The following is a 26,434-nucleotide window of genomic DNA, read 5'->3' as shown; positions in this document are numbered from 1 at the left end:
TTTAAATTAATAAACAATGTTGCTGCGTTTCTGGTAAATGTACTGTTTGTTGATATTGATAGCTCCAATGTCTTTGAAAAAAAAAACGGAAACATAAAAGAGTATATAAATTAATTCTTCTAAGAATACTTGTAGAATTTAGAAGCACTAACTAAGATTTCATGTGGCTAATTTATGAAATAAATGAAAAATCTAAGGTGCCTCTATGTATTCAAATTCAAACCTATTCTAAATTCAAAATCCTAAATCCAAACAAAAAGGCATTTCATTCAACTCTTGTAAAACACCGCGACATCGGCTCCGCGCAAACCGGAAATACAAGGTTTAAAAAAAGAATTCGCGTCGACCGGAAGAGCAAGCAGGAAGACGCCGACGACAGCGTCGCCCGACTGAATTAAAAATTAAAAGAGAATCCGTTTCCGGATACAGCGCTCTTACAGGGTTGCCATCTTTGAAGTCATAATTGCATGAAATATTGCCTTAAATCTCAGTAATATATTTAAGAAAGAACACCTCTAATTATGCTATTTATAATATGTGTAAGACATTTTCTGATGAACCAGATATTAATCAAATACCTAAAATTTAAAATTATCAAAATATTTATTTATTTTGAATATAAATTTAAAAATATTCTACTCCCCATCTATACATGGATGTAGACATCCCGGTTTCGTTCCGAGTTGTAAAGACGCGAAGCTCGGGGTTAACTTAAAAAAAACTTTTTTGGCTGTGATTTTTAACCGGCCGTCTGTCTGATCCTTGGGATTGCTATTGTTGCCTATCAGCTGCCTAGGCTGTCAGCTTAGTCGTCTCGTACGACATCCACGGGAGGATATGGAGTGGTCCTATTCGTGGGTGGAACCACACGCCACAATATTCTACTTTAAAATATTCTACTATTCTACAATAAATTCAAGTAGTTTACTTACTTTTATTTCGTTGTGTAATCTTATTTATTTGACAAAAAGTGATTCATGGTTTCGATTTATTTATAGCAACCTAATTAAAGTAACCCGACGGGAAAGTACTTTCATGTTTTAAGTCACTTCATCAGCAGCGAAGTGCCAAGTCCAACGAAATGGAGCTTATAAAATAAATACTGCCAAGCCAAAATTTAGTAGCAGTGATCTAAATTACTTATATTAATATCCTAATTTTCTTATAATGCCAGCTTTACATTAACGTAAAACAGATTCGGCATACATTTCTGAGTTTTCATTGCGGTAATTAAAAGCTTTTATACAAACTACGCAATGTTCCTGCATTCGTGTCGGCTTCTGAGTTCGACGTTATAGTGTGTAACCGGCACAAAAATGGGATAAGATAATTCTCTGAGATCGTTATATATAAGCAACAGTAGACTATTAACTATTAGTAAGAGAGTTACATAATAACATTATTGATCGTATTATCAGCTTGCTCACACATATCAAACTGCACATATACATACAAACTTACTACATATTTAAATGGCCTTGCAAATACATAGAACGTTCAAACAAGAACCCATGTTTACATCATACTAACATTATCTTCTATAATCTTATGTATATCTGAGGATATGTGTGAGTCCGCACACACACAGACACGCTATACTCGGCTCACAGCTTCATTATTACATGAAAGCTGAAGAAGTCTCTGCGAGGTTCTACTGGGATCTTAGTGGGCGTGCCGAGGTGGGGCGGGGCCAGAAGCGGACACTCCTTGAAGTCCTTTTTTACCTCACTGCTTTCTAGGTACGAACCAACCATTTTACCGTAGACCTTTGACACTTCAGCGTTTTCCTCACAAATTGTCTTTAGCCTCACCAAAACCGGGAGCGAAGGAAGACCATCTTAATTTGGCCATGTTTATATAAGCGTAGAAAACAAAGCCAGGAGCAACTTCGGCCGTTATCGCGTTTATAAACTTCGCGAGACAATTCCATTTTATGGGGTGTTTTACTTGAGATAAATTTTATATCCTTTGTCTGCATTCTTTTTGTTTTGAAATACAGTTCGTAAACAACATCGCTCTCTACTTAAATTAAGTATGATATTAATCTATACCTATTCGGTTAAGCACTCAAATTGAAGTAAAACTGAAGATTATCTGAATAAGTATTAATTAATTTACCACATAATTTTAATAGCGATCTAGTCTATTTGTATACCTAGTCTTATTGAGATGTAGTTGTAAAACTTCCAACCTCATCCTACTTAGGTACGTGACAAACTGCATATTTGATTAAAGTTAACACAATAATATCAAGATTTCTTACTTCATAGCATGACGGATGTATTCACGATAATCTACACCTAATAGATTGATAGTGTAACTATGATCATTTATACTCAAACAGCGGCTTATCTCCCAAACTTCATACGACCGCCACAGAAAGAAAGCGATAATGAGTGATTGATGGAAAGGAGGAGAGATTCATTAGATCCAGCACAAAATAAAAAAAGTGCAGACGTATGCTTGTAATTAGTTCATTACACAAAAACTACACAATTCATGGCCAAGTTATCTCAGAATATTTGCCTATCTCAATCTATATAATTTAAAAAAATACATTCTAATTTCCAAATTCTTTATACAACTTAGGGTGACATACATCGCTTAATGAACTTAACATAAACTTAAGTTTAAAAACAGTCTACTGCCGACTTTCAAAGCGCAGGTGAAGAAGAAGCAGCGCATCAAACTTCACCGCAGTATCAAACACATTTCTTTATTTACATAAAACGTAAATACTTATACTACTGTAATAGTTTTAGGTACACACTTTGTGCCAAGCAAAATCACTAGTTACATAGTAAAGATAACGCGATTCTAATGTTGTTTTTAATTTAAATTTTGTTGTCTCTAATTTAGTCCAATTTATTTTTCTTCCTCGTCGAGTCGACCATTCTAATTGCAACACTTGCAGTTTCAACTGCAGTCGGTGTGATATTAGGAATGGACTAAATGAATTGTTTTGTCATTTTAGGATAATAATTATCTGGACTAAATTGCATTAGTAACAGAAAAAGTAGTAAGTAGAACCTTTATTTCACTTAATTTTTCTAATACTGCAAGGGAAGACATTCCATTCTTTGTTTATGTACATTCCTTTTAGAATACCAGTACTATCACAATTACTTTTTAAGATTACTAACACAACGGTTACGGATTCCAGTTGTACGAGACTAATTATATATTTTTTTATTTTATTAAAACTGAAGTTACATATATAACATATGTATGTATTAAATATTTCTTTGACTAAATGAAGCATATGTTCAGCTGTGTACTTCTAGCGGCTGAGGTGAGGATTTTAAATGTGCAGTCAAATAGAAAATACAACAATCGATCGCAAAATGTACGGGTGTTCCGAAACTTAAATCTCGTACTGTACAAATATTCGTAAGACAAATAGGTAAAAGATGTATAAATTTGAGAGACCGATACGAGATGTGCAAAAGACTATTTATGTGGGGATTGTACAAAACAGCTACACGGTGAGCTGAGTATCGATTGGCCTCTTCCTTTGACGTGAAATTGCGTGGAATGTATCGTGTCCAACACAAAGTAATGAAGACAGAGACCCTTGTCAACGAGCGAATACAACACTCAGATATATCAGTTGGAATTTCTACAGAAATATGTATGACCGTTGTATATATATATAATTTAGTTGTTTTATATAAAAAATATAGAATGATTTGAGATGCCATAAAAATGGTATGGTGGGTGTAGCTAATCTATGGAAGTTACAAATACATGGCAAATTAAAATTATCGCATACTTACTTATTTGACTGACCGGGGCGTGTCGTATGGTTCAGCCCTCGAATAGGACCACTCCATATCTTCCCGTGGATGTCATACGAGATGACTAAGGAATAACGCCAAATGTCGCCCTGACAGTTGATGGGCAACAATAGCATTCCCTACGAGGGTTGACATCAGGTATGCGGGCGGTCGTAAAACCGTAGGTAAATTAAAATGGAGACTGGTTACTTAAACCCAAAATAAACAACTTCTAATCGTCGCTAAGAAGACATAAATTTATTAGTTGCTAAATAACGAATTTTGAAATTGAGTCCCTCCAACAATATTACGAAATAATGCTGAACATAATATTTATTTTCACAGAAACAATTATGGTATTACGTTCTACGATTATAAAAAATTAGAAAATATTTATTATCTAGGGAGTCAAAAGAAATTCAACTAATAGAAAACACTGGTTGAATGTAAAATGGATTCCTCGTTTATTGATCCAATTATTAACTAACGTGTTTACCAGTATCTAACAGCCACGTCACATGAATTATCTACCCTCAAGTGAGCACAAGCACATTCAATTTAACACTTAAAGCCATTACAACAAATTATCGATGTCACCTACATTAACTCGTGTGAACTCACCTCTATGGGGCCTTTTATGTAAAAGCTTCATGTGTGTGTGTTCGAGTGAACTCACACGGCGTGCGGCTGTGTGCGTTATCTGAAAATTCCACGTCATTTCCCGCGACCCGCGCTTGACGTCACATATTATAATTCTGTTGGTAAGTTAGGTATTTAAGACTGCTAAAATGTACTTAAACTGTAAATGTATGTAATGTATATTACAAGTTGTTCGCCGCGAACTTAGACTTCGCGAACACAATATTTTTTTTTACAAAATTTTGAATATTTAAAATTTAATTCGATTTACTTACAAACTTAAAAGTTCTATTGGCATATCCTACACACCTTTTACATTTCATCAAAATTGGATCAACGGTTCGAAAGTCATCCCTTTACAAACATACATACAAAAAAAATATTTTTGCCCCAAGTACTTAGAATGTTAAACCTCGCTCCCTTCGCTCGCTCGGTCAACTATATTTTTTTTGCACAATTCATTTTACATAGCGAACACATAACTTATTACTAGTATAGTATCAAAACTTGGCCTTATTCTCTTTGATCAGGCAAATATATATATATATATATATATATATATATATATTTTTGCAAAATCATGACCTAGCTATATTAAATTCAATTATCACATCATAAAAAAATTAAACCGTGTTAAATAACCTATTTTCGTAAATAAAAACTTATGGGCAAAAAATAAACTGAGTGATGCAGGAGATGACTTTGTATTATTAGATGTATGAAAATATAAAAGTTCACGGGGCATTTACTCGACTGTCGTTTAGGAAATGAACGTCAGCTCTTTTTATCTAAATGGCGCTCAGGGACGTTAAAATGACGTAAAATACCCGTTTATATCGTAATATTGAAATAAAATGCAGCATAAGTACTATGTGTACGCTGATATACCCCAAGACCACAGGTAAATTCGTGAAGTAAATAATTTATCAGGTTGACATTATACACTCGGCCTTATTATAGAACACCGCTTTTCCTTGCGTGATAATCCCTAATATATCAAATCAAAATACATAAAGAATTTTATTTTACAATTATTTCAAAAATAATTACTATTTTCCGAAGGTGTATTCATAATGAAGCGACGCTGTGTAACTTATTTATTGACTTGTGACATAATTTTGCAATCAATGACTTCAATAATAATTACTTCATTTTATACTTATTTCAATAGCGCAATCAAAGAAATATGAACTCGGATACACGGCAAATATCAATGAACGGGAAAAATAAAGTGGAAACAAGGCGGAACAAAGGCGCGAACCTTTTTTCCGTCAAGTAATGAAGCCGTATCTTTAACAGGGCGATAAGGGCGCTAAATGTTTGTGCGCCAAATAATAAGCCCGATCATTTCTGCCTTCAAAGGGGAAAAAGGTGTATCTGATTTTTTTTTCAAAATTGACTTATATACATATTCAGAATCGCCTTTTTTCACTGATTCCGAATATGTGTACAACTCATTTTCGAAAAAAAATCAGATACAACTTTTTTCCGTACCACCACAGAATTTGGGGTGGCGAGGAAAAAGAAAATGTTCCCGGTTCCCGCGGTTTTGATGTCCGCTTATCGGACCCATAGACACGAATGTGAATGGAGCTTGTAATAGATTCTTTTGGTGGTCGTTATGCGTTTGCTCTTAATGTGGTTTGCTTGATTTATTTATCGCTTTGAGTCATCTGTAGTTTTTATAACTCAATTTAGAAACTTCATCATTCATCATCAACATCATCATCGGCGTATATTTAAAGAAATTATGTCCATAGAAAAGGAATCTCCATTGTACAAGAAATTTATATGTATCGATTTTCAGATAAAAGTTTGCCAATGAAACTTTGACGTTAGAATGTTAAATAACTATCAGTCTGGCATTCTGATTGGCATTTAACTTCGCACAGATAAAGGCAGATGGGTTATTCAGCCGATAGCGCCCATCGGAAACTTCGCTTTACGGTTATTCCCCTATAAAACCAGCTCTTACTAAAAACAACTTTACAACCATCGTTTTATACGCGTTTTTATGTTACGCGGTTATTTTACTGCCATCACCGCTCGGCGCCGTAATTGTTTTATATTTCATTTCATATTTATTAATCTGTGCTAATAAAGTATGTTTTATAAGTCGTCTTAATTGAGTGCCTCGTTATGGGACGTCAGGAACTTGTGGTAGATTGCTTAATAATTTTTACAACGTCTTAAAAGTAAGTCATTTGTTTGAGTAATATATTATTTGAGAAGTCACTTTTTTAATTGAGATATTTGGGACACTTTACATTCGTTAATTGACATAATTGAAGAAAAGGCTGCGGTTTGATGCGGCTGAAGTTTGTTGCGCCACTTCTTCTTTATCTGTGCTTTGGAAGTCGGCGATTTAGTTTTAAGAAAATTGACGTCAGTACGTAGTATGTATATATCACCTTAAGTTCAATAAATAATTTAGAAAATAATTCGAAAAATAGATACGTCTATCCCTTATCGTTCTCATATCTCATAACGATTTACCACAATCTACTTTTCTACTCTCTAGGAATATGCAAATGAAATGCGGTGCAGTTATCAAAATAAATTAGTTGGAAAGCCGCCATAATGGGTAATCGGTCTCCCCACACTTGTCGGTGGTTGTCATCAAAACTAAATTTCAGTCGCAATCCCACGTCAAATAGCGGGAGGAATGACGCACAGAACAAACTTCACACTTCTTTGGGACATACGGCCAATACGCCTGGTGAACTGGAGAGCATGGAATGATGAGACCAATATCGAGGAATATATACCTATTTTTTGAGATATTAAACGTGAGCATTTTGAATATTATCTTTAGTAAAAAAGTATTAATTTTATTTTAATTTGAGTTTCGTCATATGTTATTGTTTTTAAAAAATCTAAATTTGTAATTAACCTTTAAATCACTTTACAACAAATTACTTTAAAACCTCCAAGCCAATACTTGGACTCAATTGATTGAAAACTTAGACTTTCCTAAGTTAAGTTTCCTTAGTTCGTTGACAAGACGTTAATCTCAAAATTTCTCGTCGCATTTAAGTACCAAATCGATAATCGAGCGACTCACTTTTTAATAAATCGTAAAACTATATATGGAGAATTTCCTGGCCGTATGTCCCCACACTAAATCGCCAGATGAATATTGTTTCAAACGGAATTAAGCACGCGCGTCGGGGACGGGGATCACTTATAATTGTTATTTTATTCATAGAAATAACAGTCCTGTGGGACCTGGATAGGTGAACAAATATTTTGGCGTAGAGGGCCCCATGTGCGATGGGGATGTAAAATGTACTTAATTAATCATGTATGTCGATGACCTGTACGGGATATGCGGATTAGAGCCTCCTACATTGGTTTTTTTACAACGTTTACTAAAATAAAATGAAATGGAAAAATTTAAATCGTTTATTTATTATCAGACATCAAAAATTTAGTCGTGTTAGTAATTACTTATATGTTAATAAATTGAAATAAACCTAATTATAATTAAATCAAAATACACAAATAAAATTAAATTATAAATTACAGTTACAAATTACCACTATAATTACAGCCAGTAAGTACATGGCGAAATGGTTATCTGTTCAATATAAAATTGAACAGGGATAATATAAAATTGAACAGAGAATCACAAAATTTTACGCTATAATATTTTGCTTATCTTTTAGTTATGCTCATTTTAAATTAACTTCATTTAATTATGATGTAAGTAGGTACCTTCAATAAGATCATTTTAATTTGGAAATAAAGGTTAAGCTTTGGCAGTTGACATGCAAAAATATCAATTCCAAGAAGCCGGTTGTAAAATCACAGTCGTATTATTCAAATACGTATGATTTATTTATTACGATAAACCTCGTTTCGCGACTTCTCAGCCCCGAATACAAGAAAATAAAAAAGAGATAGACATAGAGAGTAATGTTATTGTCTATTTTGAGTGTGAATTTTTAAATCTGTCTTAAACCGCTCGTCACTGAACCTGTAGCGGTGCGATAGCCTTAATCCCGCTGATCCCGCGCAATCATCCCGCAAATCCCGTATCATTAAGTATCGCTAAGAAAGCTATTCGCCGCCCATTACCATGTTGATAACTTAGGGGAGAACACATTAATCACGTTGACGTCTCCAGATCTCACTAACTCTGTGGCATTTGCAATTTATGCATTGGTTTGTAGAGGCCTCAAGCCTGGTGAGTTTCGGAGGTTAATGATCTTTTGTTTAGATTAAAGTAGGTACATTATAATACTATTACACAATAGTCACAGTGAATGTGAAATATTTCATTATCAATGAAAATAAGTAAAATGGTAATTATGACAATTTTATTCAATCATGTTGGAAACACTAATAAATATGATGAAAATTTGGTCATAAACTGACAAAATATTTGATGGAACAAACTTAACCATCACCAGAAAGAATCTGGACTGTAAAACTGTGGTAAAACTAACAACAAATGTAAACATCATAAAAAATGCCAATTTTGAACAAAATGTTAATCGTGTTCTAAATGAATGTTTTGGCGTAGCAGCTAAAACACCGTTTAATCTGGCACATTTAAATTATAAATACATACAAATAAAACAGCGTAATGTCGGCCGGCCGCGGCGGTCAAAAGCTGATATTTCTCCTTTTAATCCCTGTCAGATTATTTAAATTCCCACCTGCGAGTAACTCCGTTTCCCCTTTTATTTAACAAAAATAAAACATAAAAATATTCCCGTATTTGTTTTGCTGGATCCTTTAATTTTGCGCGCCGTCACGTGACGCTAGCCGCTTGCAGTTGGCGGGCGCTTTGAGAAAAAATGTGATCGCGTTACATACCTTTTTTATTATATTTTAATTCTACCTCGTTTCAATTTAAAAACTGTGGACATTTACAATAACAAACCTTTTACTATTTATTTTTGAAAGGTATTCTTTTACAAAATTATGTTGAGGTAAAAACTCACATATAAAAATTATAATCATCACAAAATGAACTACGGACGAGATTTCACATTAAACATTCAAAGGTCTCCGTTAATAATTCCATTTATTATAATTATCATACAAATAGACTCATTAGAGTACTATTTTTTAAAATAGTGCATACATAAGTGGTATAAAAATCTATCTTGGACAATGTAATTCTGAAATTTGAAAGTTTTTTTATTACAAAGCTAATCAATAAATTAGACAAAATATTACTTACGACTAGGTCGCGACTAGGTAAAATCAACTTAATGAAACAAGTAAATCACATACAAACTATTATGTACCAAATGTAAAAACCTATTTGTGTTAAAATAGTTGAAAAATTATTGCTACAGCAATTGTACAAAGCTCATAGTTCTACGGGATTGTTCTAGAGGCACTTCACAAAAAGAAAACTACGACTAAGTTTGAAAAGCTTTGTCAACCCTAAAGGGCGTTCTACATGGTCCGAACATTATATAAATATTTATTGTATATCATTGCAAAACACTATCACTACATAGTATAAAACAAAGTCACTTCCCGCTGCCTTTCCCTACATATGCAGATCTTTTTAACTAAGCAACGGATTTATATACGGTTTTTTTAATAGATAGAGTGATCCAATAGAGTATATAATTTATTATTACCCACGTAAAGACGCTAGTAAACATACATTTAAGGCAAAAAATTTCTATTGTTTTTCATGAATAAATAAAGTTCAATATTTCATATCTTTAATTATTAAATAAAATGTTTGTGACTAACGTTAGGGTATTAATTCATCAATTCTGATATATTGAAAACGTTATATTTTCAACATAAATAATATAATACAGGATATGAAGGCCCAGTGCATGCAACCTTGTCTGCACAATATTTTAAAGTTGCATGGACTTCCATGCGTCGTTTATAGCGGCGCACTTATAATAACATTTAGCATTTTGATTTACTCTCAACCGCCTCAATTTATTTTCAAAATACAAAAAATATTTTAATTTTTTTTATTTATTTACAAAATAATTATTATTATGGTCGATGTGGCCGCCCCGTAAAGGACAGAGCACAGTGGTCGACATCGCTTCGGAGCTGGAATGTAGCAATTGTTGGCGCAGGCTTTATCCCAATGTCCGTGTTTTATTTCTCTCTACTTGGCATTCTTTCGCCCGTGCGCGCTCCTGCTCTACACTTGTATGTACCCGCCGCGGATGTGTTAATGAATAAACCAAGAACATTAATTTACTTACGGAATCAATACTCATTTAACAAACTGTATGTCTAAATAATACACATAGAGTTATTAAAATCATATGTCTCTCTAAAGAAATTGTGTGAATCAAATAGTAAAAATTTCAACATCTAATAACAAAAACGTGGTTTTTTTTTTGCTCTTGGCTCTGTCTATCTCGTAAGGAATAAAGCTGTAATACTATCTATCTGTAACTAGAATTCAAGTAACCTTCCACATAATATGCCATCGCCTTCCTAGGCGATTCTTGGGGCGCCTTTCTTGTTCTCAAGAGCCCTCAATATCCTCCTGTGAATATTGTACAAGACGACTAAAGCATGAAAGGATTTATTGGCAGCTGATAGGCGTAACGCAGGCGGACGGTCGTAAATGCACAGACAAATCTTCAAAATTTAAAGGTATATACGTGGACCATATATCCACCGATGCGTCCGGGAATATGGGAGAACGAAAGAGACAGAATATCAACCCATAATTTTTTTAGAACAGAAAAGAAACGCAAAATTTTGATTCACGAATCATTTGTCTATTTCTGCAAATGTCTGCGACTAAGCGACTCAGCGCTTAGCGCGCAGTGTAGCGCGAGAGCGTTTAATGAAAACAACTTTTTGAATTAACGTCACTGTAAGGACTGTTTTTTTCCATTCGCCTTTGTATAGAAAATGTTATTCGTATGCAGACTGTAAGTTTATTGCAAATTGAAAAGCGATTTATGCGCCTACTGCGTTTGAAAATTTCGTACTTTTTCCCCACATGAGGCAGATTGCCTAAGGCTGGATTTCCACTAAATGAGCGTAATAATTAAGAAATGACGCAGCTATTGCATCTCATCTATATTATATTTAGTAGTAGCTGCGCCCCGGGGCATCGCTCCCGTGGGAATTTCGGGATAAAAGTAACCTGTATTTTATTCCAGATTCTACTCGTGTACCAAATTTCATAACAATCGATCTGGTAGAATTTGCGTATAAAAGTAACAAACATAGATCGAAGGAAATCATCAAAGATAACCTGAACATTGGTTGTTTATTGTGTGCTGTGTGTTTGACAAAGTGGCAAAGAAAGTTGTTGTGTTTGTTTCATTTCACGTAATGACCATGACCCTCAGCCTTGAGGAAACATGACTATTGAATACAGTGAGACATAATATTGAATACAGTGGTAAAATCACATAATATAATGTGAAAGCATTGTTCAAAATCACGCGCGTCAATCGATTAAACAATTGTTTGCGAATGACACCTCGACTCAACGGGTTGTTTTCAAAAGAGCCGCAGTTAGGCAGCCGATAAATCACCGGCAACTTCAAATAGAAATGTCATATTATTTCCACAAAAGATTTAACTGGAAAATAAATTATATTTCCCCTTCCGCCATTGTTCGCCGACGTGTGGAAGCCGCGTTCGCGCCGATATTTAAAAAACCATTAAGTGCACGCTTTTGTGTAAATACAAACACCATGTAGATTTCAATTGTCGGGATGGTTAATTTAACGAAAACATATTTTCCGATCTTTATTACAAATAAAGAAAGTTTTCGGTTAAAACCCTTGAATGTGCTTGTTAAAAAAAATTAGGGCTCCTTATTATGCATTGTTAGCTAACATAAATGAAAAGATAAGTAAAGCAACAAACTACGTATTAAAGTAAATAACTAACAGACAAAAGGTATTAAAGGAAATAAAGTTCAAATTGTACAAAAAGTTTCCCCCGTAAACCATCATAAGGCCAATAACAAGGGCATATTTTCGTTTGTCACGTATTTGCGAACGAATCGGAGCGCGCCATAAATTGCCACTAGCCTGATTTACAGCGGGCTCCTCGACTAAATGTTTGATTTCTGCTCGTAAATCGAGATGAGCGTCTGTCAGACCGAGGTGAGCACCGCCGCTTTTGTTTTGCCCAATTATGAGCTAAAAATGTTTTAATCTTTTGATGTACATGTACCTAGATTTTATTTAGGTTTTTGTTTTGTTTTTTCAAATGCAATTAGGTGAAGATTTAAATCTTGGTAGAATGAATAAAACCACTTCCTCTCATCGCATTCGAATTTAGTTTATAACGTGTACACTATACATACGAAGATTCCTCTTTCAAAGGATTTCCTACTGCTTACTTATAAAAGCATTACCTATATAAAAATATATTGTTGTATTATTCTTGGTTGGTAGAACTGGTAGTAACATGGGTAAAGATCCTTCTTTTGTAATATTGGTCGGAATTGTCAATAGCATATATAGATTTCTATGCAATGCAGTTTATTAAAAAATGTCCCAATAATAAATTTAATAATAATACAAACTCCATTTACGCACACCAATTAAAAAGGGCTAATCAGGTTTTCTACTCCTACATTTCCCATTTGTAAAGCAATGTGAAGTGAAATATATTATACCTAAAATCTCATTAATACAACACGAATACAAGTTTAATTAGCTGGCTGATTCCGCACAAAACATCGTCAAACTTGGTCTGGCTGTGGCGGCCATTCAGACCTACCAATGTGTGAGCGCGATAACACTCATACCTACAGCTAACTGCACATTATAGAACTATAATTCATGCAAATTCACCTTTATTGCCGTGGCGTAGAAGTCTATGCAGGGTGACGTTATATGCCGTTTGCTGTTTTTGTCGCATTTTGTTTGCGATTCATAGAATACTATCAGCTTAGAAAGGTCCAATGTTTATGGCCTACATCTTGTCTTGTGTGTATTTGTCATCATGCCGGACTGTGTTCGGCCAAGATTGACAATGTTTTTTCAGATTTACTTGGATCTTGCCTTTTTTATGTATAAGCTATAAAACAAGGGGCTTCTGGGACTTGTAGAAGTTGAAATATGTACTTCGATCTGTGTGAATCACTTTAACAAATTAAAAAATGTAAACTGTCATAGTCTGCATTGGAAAATAAATCCGGTACAATGGTAAAGCATAGTCGAGTCCAATCGACAACACGCGATAAATGGCCATTCAACTTCGGGTTTCAAATCAAATGATGCTTTTGTTAGAAATTACCAATATTATCAGCATTGGTTGCTGTCAAAGTCTATGATAAGTTACTTTTGCAACATTAATTAGTACCTAATCAAAAAATAATTTGCGTTATGGAAAATTAACTCTAGAAAATATTACTTAGTCTTTATATATAAAAATATATAATAAAGACAAGAAGAAAGAAACAGTATTCAGATATTTTAAAATATAAAACGCCCAATGCAAGTGTAAACTTCGAAAAATAAAAATTCGTAAATTTTCCTTTTTTGACGATAAAAGATAAAAAATATATTAAGAAATACCTATAATATGGTTTAGTTAGCACATAAAATGTATTATGCTTTCTGGCACCGTTCAAACAAACAGAGACATCTAACCTAATATTATATTGATAGCTTTGATTTTGGCGCCCTCGCTTTTTGCGCGTTATTTATGGCCGGGCAGATATCGATAGAGCGTATCATGAAATATTAAACACATTACAAGTGGCATATAGGCCGGAAGATGAGGTAAGAAAAAACCGTTTGGTTTCATTTGCTGGGGGAGAGAATTGTGTGGATTGCGTGTGTGTACTCAATGCGAAAGCTGAAAGGAATTCTATCGTATACTGTCACAATTAGCAATTGTAATTATATAAAGATACAAATATAATGTGTATCTAACAAAATATAATAGAGAATATACCTATTATTCATAAAAAGATAAAGCATTCTTTGAACTAAAGTATGTTTTGTTACTTTCAGACTTCACAATATTTGACATTGAACGAGACAAATCATGCTGTATAGCTTAAGTATGCTTTTTTTAAGAATAACGGGCTATATTTTTTATTTTCTGTTTATATAGATCGAAGTTTATTTTGGTCTGTTGTTTATTTGTATTGTATTTTATACTTTAAAATGCGATATACTCTAATCTCTTTATATTTTTATAATAATATTAATTTGAGAATGAAATTTTCGAGAATACTTACGTAAATCTAAAATGGATGTTCACAACAAACTCCAGAACAAAATCAGTTCAAACATCATTAAAAAACGAAAACGAATATTGCTATAATAAATAACAGTGTTTACATAAAGCAATACATTTGGAGCGCAGCCACAAATTCTTTCAGTTGGGGTAGAGCGAAAGTTCGGCGCCGAACCGAGTCGTATCGCTCCGCGAATCGCACAAAAGTTTATTCTCTCACTTTTATCGCTGCGAGCGCGTTAGCGAAAATGATTTATACGATTTAACATAAATAAGTCATGCTGCATTCTGTTTTCGAACTTACTAGTCTTTCGCTGTAGTTGTTGTGCGGAAATTACATTTTTTTTAAATCGAGATTTCGAATAGGGGTGTTCGAATCTCAAATTTTAATGCTCATCTTTTTTTAGTTACATGGTTTGATTTTTTTTTACATAAATATGTTATTAATTCATGAAAAACAATATAATGTAAGTATTGTTATTAAAAAATATAACTCAACCTAAAAATATAACTATACCTACAATAAAACATAACCAAATAAAAAACAACTCTTTAGGGTCCGGAAAGAGTTGAACCACAGTCATAAAGTATCGACAGGTCCCTCGGATATTTCTAATATGATCATAATCTACATATTATTCCAATAAGTGGGTTTTCCTCACAATATTGCGTTCGGGAGTGAAGTATGAAGTATCCAACCCTTGGGTGCTAAGTTTTTACCTTTTATTGTTTTATTTATAACTTTGTGATTGATGATGGCGCAGCCGAAACTTGGCTTCATAAATATTGAGGCGGACTCACGCTGTGCAATAGTTTTGTTCGGTTTCTTTTGCTGTAGCCAACTGTTAGTGAAGTGCGCTCTGCATTCTCGTGTTCCATTGAGTTGTGTATTGAATTTTCTTTAGTAAATTATACTGAAACAGTGTTGATACTTTTTAAATACTTTGATTTTTATGTTCATTCACCTATTTATTTTTTGGAATTTGAAAATCAATTCCCAAAGGTAGAGTGGATAAATCTTTTAGATTCAAATGTTACTTAAAATTGAATAATATATGACCCAAAGATTGACTGGTAGATAACTCTCTCATTCATAAAAAATGTAAAAGCATTGTACGTTTTGTCACTTTACAATATTTGACATGGACAGAACAAGACAAAAAATACATTAGCTTAATGTACATATGTTTTGTCTCGTGTGCTTCAACGGTTTTATGATTACGAGGGTAATGAATAAATACAAATTAAAGGTTTTTTATTCAATCGACTAGCAACACATTTATTAGAGCTTCGTTATTATTTACAAAATGTGTTTACAATGAAGATAAATGCTTAAACAATTGAGTTATCTGTCGCTTTCCGGGGATTCCCGAGCACGATTTGAGTATTGTCTATAGTTGCAGAAGCAGGACAATAAAATGTAAATATAAAATTTAGTACTCGTTTCTATTGCGGTAACAGAAATACATCATCTGTGAAAATTTCATCTATCACGATTCAAGAGATAAAGATGGATGACAGACGGACAGATAGACGTTTTAAGAGCGAGGCTCTTGTCGGTTGAGTTCCTTTAATTGTTCTCTCTCCAAAGCCAACTCCTTCACTTCTTGATACGACAAGACGCCTACTATTTCTTTAATTTTCCTCTTTGGGTACAGAATCTTAAAAACAATCATTACAGAATAATATAACCGAACCTCATTTCTTTTATGTTTATGTTATACAATTTGTTTCCACGTAGCTAATAAACAGAACTAGTCCATAATAAAAACACTTGTACAAAGTTCTCATTAATAAAATTATAACAACAAGCTAACTGAAACTTTATATAGAAACCACAATCGAGTCGAGTAGAGAGCCGCAATTAATTCCTGATTGATTCACAAAGCTAGTTGGAATTCCACCCTCACTTCACTTCACCTCCGCCTCACCTGCCTCCCGGATCAGACAAAGATACCAAGTTAACGTCAGCTAAGGTTTGTTGTACAAAATTTATATGAAACTTTGCTACAGTACTGTATAATTGCGGGCTAGCTACGTCGAATGTGAATTTTTCGAAATGGCACTTAAATGATCAATGAACACTGTATACATTTTTAATATCTAGAGATCAATGTAATGTTATATTTTTAGTAATCGATATTTAAGATTTGAATTAATTTGGCATGTGTATTTTAGAATACATTAGAAGGTTGTAATTAACCAAAACCCGAGACCGCAAAATGTTAGATGGAATAGAAGCCTGTAGTATTTATGAATATAAACGCTGCTGAATTATGATATCAGAAATAACCTATTTTGATCGTTTAAATATTATTTATTATTCATAATACAAAACTAACCATCACACTCCTTTTGGAAACCATATAAGGTATCCAGGACTGTGAGAAGTGACACGATACCTCAAAAATAGTAGATGTTTTTCTATAACATATTTAATTTAACTTTTAATTAAATCAACATTGTTAGCTTGCATTATCAATGCGATTTGATGTATTAGCTTGATGTGCCAATGACTATACGTAGAAATAAATCATTAAAACTTAGATAATGTATAACACTTGTGTAGGCAGCCTTATTTACTCAATCGATCAATACAGACCATGTCGCCCTAATTTATAAGTAGTATAGAAACGAGTAGTCGAGGCTACGTACTTGTTGATTGTTTGGTTTATGTCAAGTAAATAAAATTACTTCTACAAGAAAATATTATTTGTTATATTAATAATAATTCCATACCGGACTTCTCCACACATACATTGACAAGGCACATTCAATGAAATTCGTCGCAGGTAACCGGCACGTAGAGTAGTGACGTGTGCTGGTACTGCTAAGATATTCCGAGACGCTGGCGCTCGCCTCCGCTCCATTATGCACGAACTAAACTTGCTTTTTGCTCCTCCCTCGTGACGTACGAATTATGTTAAACGCTTGACTTATTTTGTCAAGTTCTTTTGTGAACTGTCATTATTTTTTAACAAATAGTGTAATAATCATGGATTTAATAAGTATTTTGTGGAGTACCTACTAATTCCATGAGTGTAATACGATGGTAGGTAAGGGTGATCAATGAAGTTGTTGATACTATAGTCTTCTCTGGCATCTTAAACTATGTGTATAAGGTAAATTTAATAAAAATTATCATGTTACTCTTCATACATGTTAATTTTCACGTTTCCGTAACTTAAGTAAGTACAATATATTACTTACCGACATTTTCGCAGACCGAAAAACGTTATGTGCCTAGGAATCAGAATTTCCACGTGGATGATTCCCGTCGTATAAAATTACAAAGTTACATATCTCCGGCAGCAGCTGAGTGCGGATTAACCCTTTAACTCCCGACGCCTTCGCCCCGAATATTTTATTAACGTGAGCGCGTTAAATTAACTTCGTTACCTATCTCGCTGGCGTCGACTTCCCAACAAGATCCGATTTTACAGATTTAACCGACTTTGTTTTCGAAAGTGCGGTTCCTGACGTGTTAATATGTTATGGGAGTTTTAAAAGTACGTTGCAAGTTATGTTCATATAAATTGTGCTTACAAAATTGATTCTATTTTTAAATTTATTATGATTACAAAGCAAAATAATCATATTTTAGCAAATATAATTTAATTGCATGCTAAAACAATTTTATAAACTTTGAGTAGTATTTCTTACAATGAAACTGAAAGCGAACATTTTGAACTCTCAAAATAATTTCGAAAACACTCAGAGTATTTAAATAGCCTCAGCTTTCATGTCAAGTAGAAATGCTTAAAACATTTCAGGCGGCAAGAATCCCGACAAAAAGCGTCAAACGGCAAAACGTATCCGCCGGCATTCATGTACACAGGTGCTTGAAAAACTCGAGTTTTGTGTAAATGAGCGAGGGTAGACACGCATATGGCAGAGGAAGCGACGGGCATAAATCTGCGACAGTGGCGCCGCGGCCGGAAACGGAAGCTCCGTCGTCGTTTGCCGCATTGTGATATCGGACGCCGGGCCGCGCGGACGTCTTTGTGAATGCCACTTTATGCTCCCATTCAGCAGATACCGCCCTATCGGGTCTCCCACCTTTATGGTGTGGGGTTTTATATTGTGTTGTCTGATGCTACTTGACTCGCATTCATATTTGAGTTATACCGACATGTTCGGAACTTAATATGAACAATGTTGAAAAATACTTTTTGTTATTAATCTGGGGATAGAACATTGCCATCGAGGTTATCTTATTAAGTAATAGTTCAAGACAAAAGATTCGAAAGAAAGAAGAACAAATTGACTGACTTAGTTATATAGATCTTATAACATTTTATACGGTAGAAGAACGGAGTTGAGAGACGTATTTAAAAAAAATATGTTTTTGATGGCAAAGTACATATTACTTATACGTATTAGCAAAAAATTAAATATAATAACCAGATATCTAACCTAACATTAAATTTAAGTAACTCGGGGATTAATTTATTTACACCTCACATTTATAAATTGACTTTTTTCTAAAAACATAATATAAAGCCTATGTAAACGACACAATCAGAGCATATACAATAATTTCAACATAAAGCGAGAGTTCGCTCGGAGGCTAATCGCAGAAATATTTCGTTTGCAGCCACAGTTATTGAGGACAGCTGAATTTTAAACGGGGAATAAACGCAGATATATAAACCTAGATACCGCGTACAAACCGAGAAATCAGCGATATATCAACAACAATGACATAAAAAATACTCATGACACATTAAATTTTATTGTACGAATGAAAATTTACAAGCTTGGTTTTATTTTATTTTACAGTTAATTTTTATCCAGATCTATTGATAACCTTATGGTTACAATAATAATTACATAATCCTACTAATATTATTTAAATGAAAAAAATATGTGAGGATATGTGTAATGTATGGATTGTTTTGAAATTTGGTACACAGGTGGAATATAACCTAGAATAACACATAGGGAACTTTTTATCCCGAAATTCCCATGAGAGCGAAACGGGGAGGGGGAAGCCCCGGAGGCAGCTATTAATTGGTAATAGTATTTATTTTATTCACAGTAAATATAATGTCACGTGATATAAACCATATATATAAGTTATATAAAAACAGGTAATAACGTGTAAGATCAATTAATAAAATAAAAACTAATTTTAATAAAATGAAACTTATATACCCGTATGTCACTGACTGCGGTATCTAGTGTATTTAAATGTGTGGTGTCAACACGGCGGCCGTTTTACATGGCCGATACGGCGAACACTCGAAATTTAAAAATCTTTATTGAATAAAATACGTTTTAGTGGAATCAAAGGTTTTTTTGTACTGGATATCGGACATCGGGTTTTATTGAATTAAAGAGATTTTTATCGAAAATTATTTATTGTTTTTCCTTTGATCTGCACAATTCATTTTATTTATGTGTCGTACCTTGCTCCCGTTACACTTTTCAGATGAAATATCAGATTTCCTTTTATTTCCCTATATTTCCTTTATTCTACTACCAACATGAACAAAATTTTATTTGTTTCATTGATTTCAAGTGATTGAGAAACAAACAAACACACATTCAAAATTTCATTCAAAAGGTAGGATGGAATTAAATAATAAATAAATATATTAGGACAAATCACACAGATTGAGCTAGCCCCAAAGTAAGTTCGAGACTTGTGTTATGGGATACTAACTCAACGATACTATATTTTATAACAAATACATATATATATAAACATCCAAGACCCGGGCCAATCAGAAAAAGATCATTTTCCATTATGACCCGACCGGAGATCGAACCCAGGACCTCTCGGTCCAGTGGCAAGAACTTTACCACTGCACCACCGAGGTGGTAAAAATTTGAAATTACTATTAGTAATTTGCTATTAATTTTGTCAGTAACTGCATGGAATGAATAAACATATTTATTATAATGTATTATTATGTAAGTATGTAATAATTAAGATCAACTAGTGGCACATCCCGGCTTCGCTCGGGTACCACTAGTTGATGAACATTAAACAAACAAAAATACAAAACTTTTCTCTTTATAATATTAGTATGGATTTAAACTTTTATCCAAACCCTAACTGACTGTAAATAATTTGGAAACGAACCAGTTACTGAATCTGAAAGTTAGCGACTTCGCCCGCAATTGTTTTGGCGGTAAGAGCGTCAAAGGGAACTTCCACCGGCGCCCGATTGTTCAATAACGTTTAATGTCTGTGTAATTGGAGAATTCGGATATTATAATGAATCTCTTTTGGAAGTTTGGCCTTTTGTTCGCATGGTTATATTAAACATCAAATAAAATTTTCAATTTATATTCCCTTAGTGTTGAATGAATACAATTAAATGTCAGATCCCTTTAGGAGACACAAATATAATTTGACACCAGTGTTAGCAATAACACATTAAATAAAGAGAAGTAATATTAGAGAAAATAGATATTTATTATAAGTTAAAGAGTTAGCAGAGCCCGTAAATCGTCTGAATAGAAGAAGACCCGTAAAAATAGATATTTTGTTAGAAGTAATTGTTAATTATATATATTTATTCTATTTTGCAGACAAAATGTTGCTCAGTAAAATATTCTACTGAAAAATAAATATTAACTGATATTTTATTATTTTTCTGAAAACCAAGCTCTAAATAAGTCCGTTAATAATAATTAATTCATACATTACTCAAGAATTACTATTTGAATTTATTTTTCAATTGTTTGCCTTTTTATTGGTTTTAAAAAAAATACTATTTTTAAAGAAAGGAAGTGTAAACAACACGGCAAAGCTACGAGGCGCGACGACAGTCTACGACTCTCCGTGCTACGACGCCTACGCCGTAGAATGACCGCTACAGTTCAGATATATTATTTTCGCGCTGAAGCTGTAGCTATATACGCGATATTCATTCATTCATTCATTCATTAGATCTGATAGATACATTATTTATTTGTTCTTTCGTAAAGTAGTTATATTTAAATTATATAATTTTCTAATTCAAATTCAATTTCAAAATACTTTATGCAACTGAGGATTTAGGTACAGTCAACAACACATCAACCTACCAAAATTAATTGCAAACTCGTCACTATTACCGCACCCTGTACCATAGAGTTTCATGCAGGGTAACTTGATGTGCCGTTGACTGTACTCATCGACGTAAAATTTACTTAAAACTAGTCTACTGCTGACTTCCAATCGCCTGTTTACGTAAGGGTAATTTACATCAAAATTGATAAGATAATGCCTATTTTCTCCTAAGACATTATAGCGATATTTCCAAATCTTGCCTCTTCTTTGTCTAAATCAGATTCCAGGGAAACACACAGCCGTTCATTTCGCCATTCCTCGTAATCACATAGCAAGACAGTGGTTGGCAAACAAATCAAACTAGTGGCTGGCAGGCACTCACCTGCGCGTGCATTCCTCGACGAACTCACAAAGGAGTCTCGTTCAAGATACTACACGTGGAACAATGCTCGCTTTACCCACGATTGTTTCGAATAAGTTTATTGTTCAATCGATTTCGAAGTGCAGTGAGAATGTGCTAACAATCTGTGTAAGTAGACAGACAACAGGAATTTTAAGAGTGGGTTGCACCGGCCAATTTAACTTTAACTTTAACCAGCGCAAAAAATCGCAAAGTACGCCATTTTGTCTAAACGTCAACAGTAGCCGGTTTAAGTCAATGACGAAGCTGACTGGTGCAATTCACCCTAAGTGTATCTCTGGACGATTAATATACATCGAAAAGATTATAGAAACGATATCTTATATTTTTTTTTATTGGAGTAGCTGGCCACTGTCTTATTCAGTCCGGGGCAGTGGTCAAACTGCTCCGTCCAACTAGTTGAACCACGGGCCGTTACTAAGGGCAGTTATCCAACTTTTAAAATAGTTTATTAACTAAATACTTTAAAATAAATATAGGCATCCTACTGTGTGAGTGAGTGATGGACGTATGTGAGGATGTTTGTTTTTCAATCACACAATATACATACATTTTTGTGTACGTTATTATATATCCGGGAATAACACATAGGATACTTTTTATCTCGAAATTCCTAAGACAACGAAGCGCCGGTCATAGGTGTTAAAATAGCTTTTATAACTAACCATTCATACTGAGAACACTTTAGAACTATCGACCTTAGTTACACATGGCTATTCATCTTTACCTTGACTTACAGATAATTGCTAAAGTAGGATCTCACTCCGCCCCGAGGGTAAAATGGCCCCGATGTACGGAACTCCTTAAGATAAGCAGATGTTGAGGCAAATCCTTAAGCCTAAGATAACAGTTCTCAATTAGCATCTAAGATTATGGTGTTTACAGCCCTCGGGGCTAGTGAGGATATTGCTATATCTATGATCGCAAGAGTATGAGATAGTCTAGAAAATAAAAATATGCGAATAATTTACAATTTTTCAAAGTTTAACAAGTTATTAGTTTTACTGTCTGACTTTAAACTACTAATATATTTACTGTGATAATGTTAAATTTATGAATGATTGATTTTGGAAATGATTCCTTCCTTAAGAAAATTTACGGATTGTAATAACAGCGCGGCCGCAGCGATCGAAACTCTGCGAACCACATATCAAGTTTTTCTGAAATCCAGTTAATAATAATAAGTAATAAAAGAAGAAATATTAATAATAGCGAACAAACAATTCAATTTTTATATATTTGCAGTTATGTGTTTAAAGCGCTTCACTTAAATATTCTAAAAAAACATTTTCAACGTAACTTCCTCTATACAAACAATAAATCAACATATAATGTTCTTGAAGCAGTTTGTTATAAATATTTGATTTCTTACTAATTACCCTCCTGACGTGTAAGAAGAGAAAGAGGGTCTGTTTGATACGTGAACATCCCCTTTAATAATTCAAGTCGATAGGTGAAAATTCACTAAGAATTTGTTGCTGTATTCCTTAGGCGTGTGTTTTATTCCCTTTCTTTGATAAACATAGTTCGTAGTTTGTTTTATGGGATGCGTTTTTTGTACATGTTTAGTTAACATTAATTTACAAATAAAACTGTTTCAATAAATTAAAGGATCATGAACTCGTTTGATCAAGCAGACATTCTTTTAATTTTATGGTTATTCATGAAAAAAAAACTTTACAATTTCTTTTTGTAGTAGCTTTTGCATACGTCTTTGCCTGCATAAGTTTCTTATGGAAACAGTACTTTTTATTGTGTACTTATGCGAAATTTCAAGAAAATTGGTTCAATTGTTATAGAACAAAAATAAGTTAGCATTAGGCAAGCCCCAATGAAAACCACGTCAGTTTGACCATAGACTAAAGCTTCCAACATGTTTCCAACTCAAATTGAAACCACTTGCAGTGGAGAGGGCTCGCAGAGAAGCCAATAGCAATAATTTCAACCGAAATCTGACGTAAACATGACCGATATTCTCAAACCAATTTGCATGTCCGTTAGCTCTTGAATAAATTACAGCTACCTGCCCCAAGGTTGAAGCCTCTATGAATATGTAAGACAATGGCTTCCAAATCTTAAGGCCCAATTAGAAGGGGGGTCATTAAACCCTTAGTTAATTACAATTGCCTCGCCTAGAGATGAATGGGGAATTAATGCCTAGATGCTCCAATAAATTAATGTTTAGGTAATACAGTTATAAGTGTATTATGCTAGTAATATGTTCTATTTGTCAAGTATCATACAATTAATATTGATCTATAATAACTAAATACTAATATAGCTATTGTCACATGATCACATAGCGTACCTAAATAATGCATTATATGTATAGTTTTCTTCATGTGTTTCGTTATAAAAGTGCATTTAGACGACTTGAGTACAATCTAAACATGTTCATAAAAAAGAAGATACCTTGTTAAAAATATTAATTTTCAGAAAGGGCTGGAATACGTTTGACGTTTGAGGCGCGCTAATTATGTTTTTTAAACATTTTTATATATAAAATTAGTAATTATAAGAACGGATACTTTCATATTCTGGATACTCTCTTACTCGCTTTATTATAATACTACAAACCAAAAGTATAAAAAAATATAGAATTATTTTATATGAATTTTTTGAAACTTTAAACTCTATTTCAAAACTACGCTTTTTGAAAGTATCATATAATATTTATTTGATTGAAAAAGATTTGATTGAATTAAGGGCAAACATTACAACTACATAACATGATACATATAACTTCGACATATCCGTTTTGTGCGGTCATCGGCATATTACGGTCGTCAGATTATCGAGCGGTCACCGCCGCCACTTACCGCCGTAATCTGGTTACAGCGTTTAATCGACCCGATGGACGACGATCGCCATATAGCGCTGGTGCATTTTACGCGTTATTTTACGCAAAAATAGGTTACGGTTAACTAGATTTCTATTCAAATATTCTGTAGGTAGAACTTCAACTGGCTGGATGATTTGTTTTTCTGTACGCTATGCTTATTGACAGACAAATATGTATTATTTAACTTGACTAATTTGATAAAAATAAATAAATTGCTGTGAATATTTCCAGTTAAACTTCGATTGATGATTTGATTTTTTTAAATATAACCATCATGGAATTACTTTTTTTTAAATATGGAAGCTATTTTATACGCCCTCACGATTTTATAGGTATTTGATAGGTCTTATAAATTTTTTGATAGTTATAAGTTCAATCTGGGCTAGATTTAATTTTACGCCGTACATTCGTATTCGTTCGTGTTTTCAAGAACATTTGTAATGGAGGAAAATTTAATTCTATTATTTTTATTTTATAGTCAAGATCAAATGTGGTACAGTCACAATCTAAATCGCTAAGTAAACAGAATAAGTCAGCGTCGTGCGTTTTATAACGAGGTAATTATTCGGGCGTGTGTCCACTGGAGTACCATAAATACCTTCGGCAAACACGGTATTCGCACCGGTCACCACTGCGACTTGTTTGAACAGGCCTAAAACAACACGTTTGCGACCAAACGACGGAATTTGTCACTTGCTGACTCAGTACTCGTTCCATGTGTACTTCCACGAATAACACGGTTTGGTTACTGTCAGTCTATACTTATAAATATCTTAGTGTATTACTACACATTTTCTACCAAAAAGTTTGTTACAAGTACATAATAATAATCTTAAGTACATAAATAATGGCAATACATAATAATTGTAAGTACATAATAATCATTTTCGTAAGAAAAGGTTGATAATGCACTGGACAAATTAATATAATTTAAAATTAATATAATATAAGTAAAATATCCCTAGTAGTCATTTACAAATGTTGTTATACATTACAAGGTGTTATACATAACACCAGAATGTTCTTCGAAGAATATTTATTTCCATGTCTGATATCTTAAAAATCTTTTTTTTTAATTATATGGTTAGGAATTGCAGAGAAGAGCATAATTTCTATATAAACATTTTATTTGTTTAATGTACAACAAATAGTTTGTAATAAAGTAGTACGAAAAAATGGTTGCATTAATAAAATGGACAAAACACTTGAATAAAAATCTAATCCAACACTTTTGTAGCCGCATGTACTACGTGACCATGCCTAAACAGATAAAGGGTTAAATTGTTTTTATTTAAAATAATATTTTATTTGCCAATTAAATGTAACGAAATAATTTAATTCTTATAGAGATATTATTTTAGGAGATGTTAATCTCTGAGGTTTTGTTTATATACATTTTATATTTAAATCGTGATCATATATTTTTTAAAACAACAAGAGATGAAAATTTTCTTTTCCAACATTTTTTAGATTTTAAATACTGTTATTATAATCCATAAAGTCACTATTAGTCCCTTAATAACAAATAATTAATGCTTAGTCCATAGTACATCATTTTCAAAAATCTCAGTTGGATA

This window comes from Plodia interpunctella, chromosome 4 (assembly GCF_027563975.2).
Source record: "Plodia interpunctella isolate USDA-ARS_2022_Savannah chromosome 4, ilPloInte3.2, whole genome shotgun sequence".
NCBI lineage: Eukaryota > Metazoa > Arthropoda > Insecta > Lepidoptera > Pyralidae > Plodia > Plodia interpunctella.
This window is presented reverse-complemented; position numbering follows the sequence as displayed.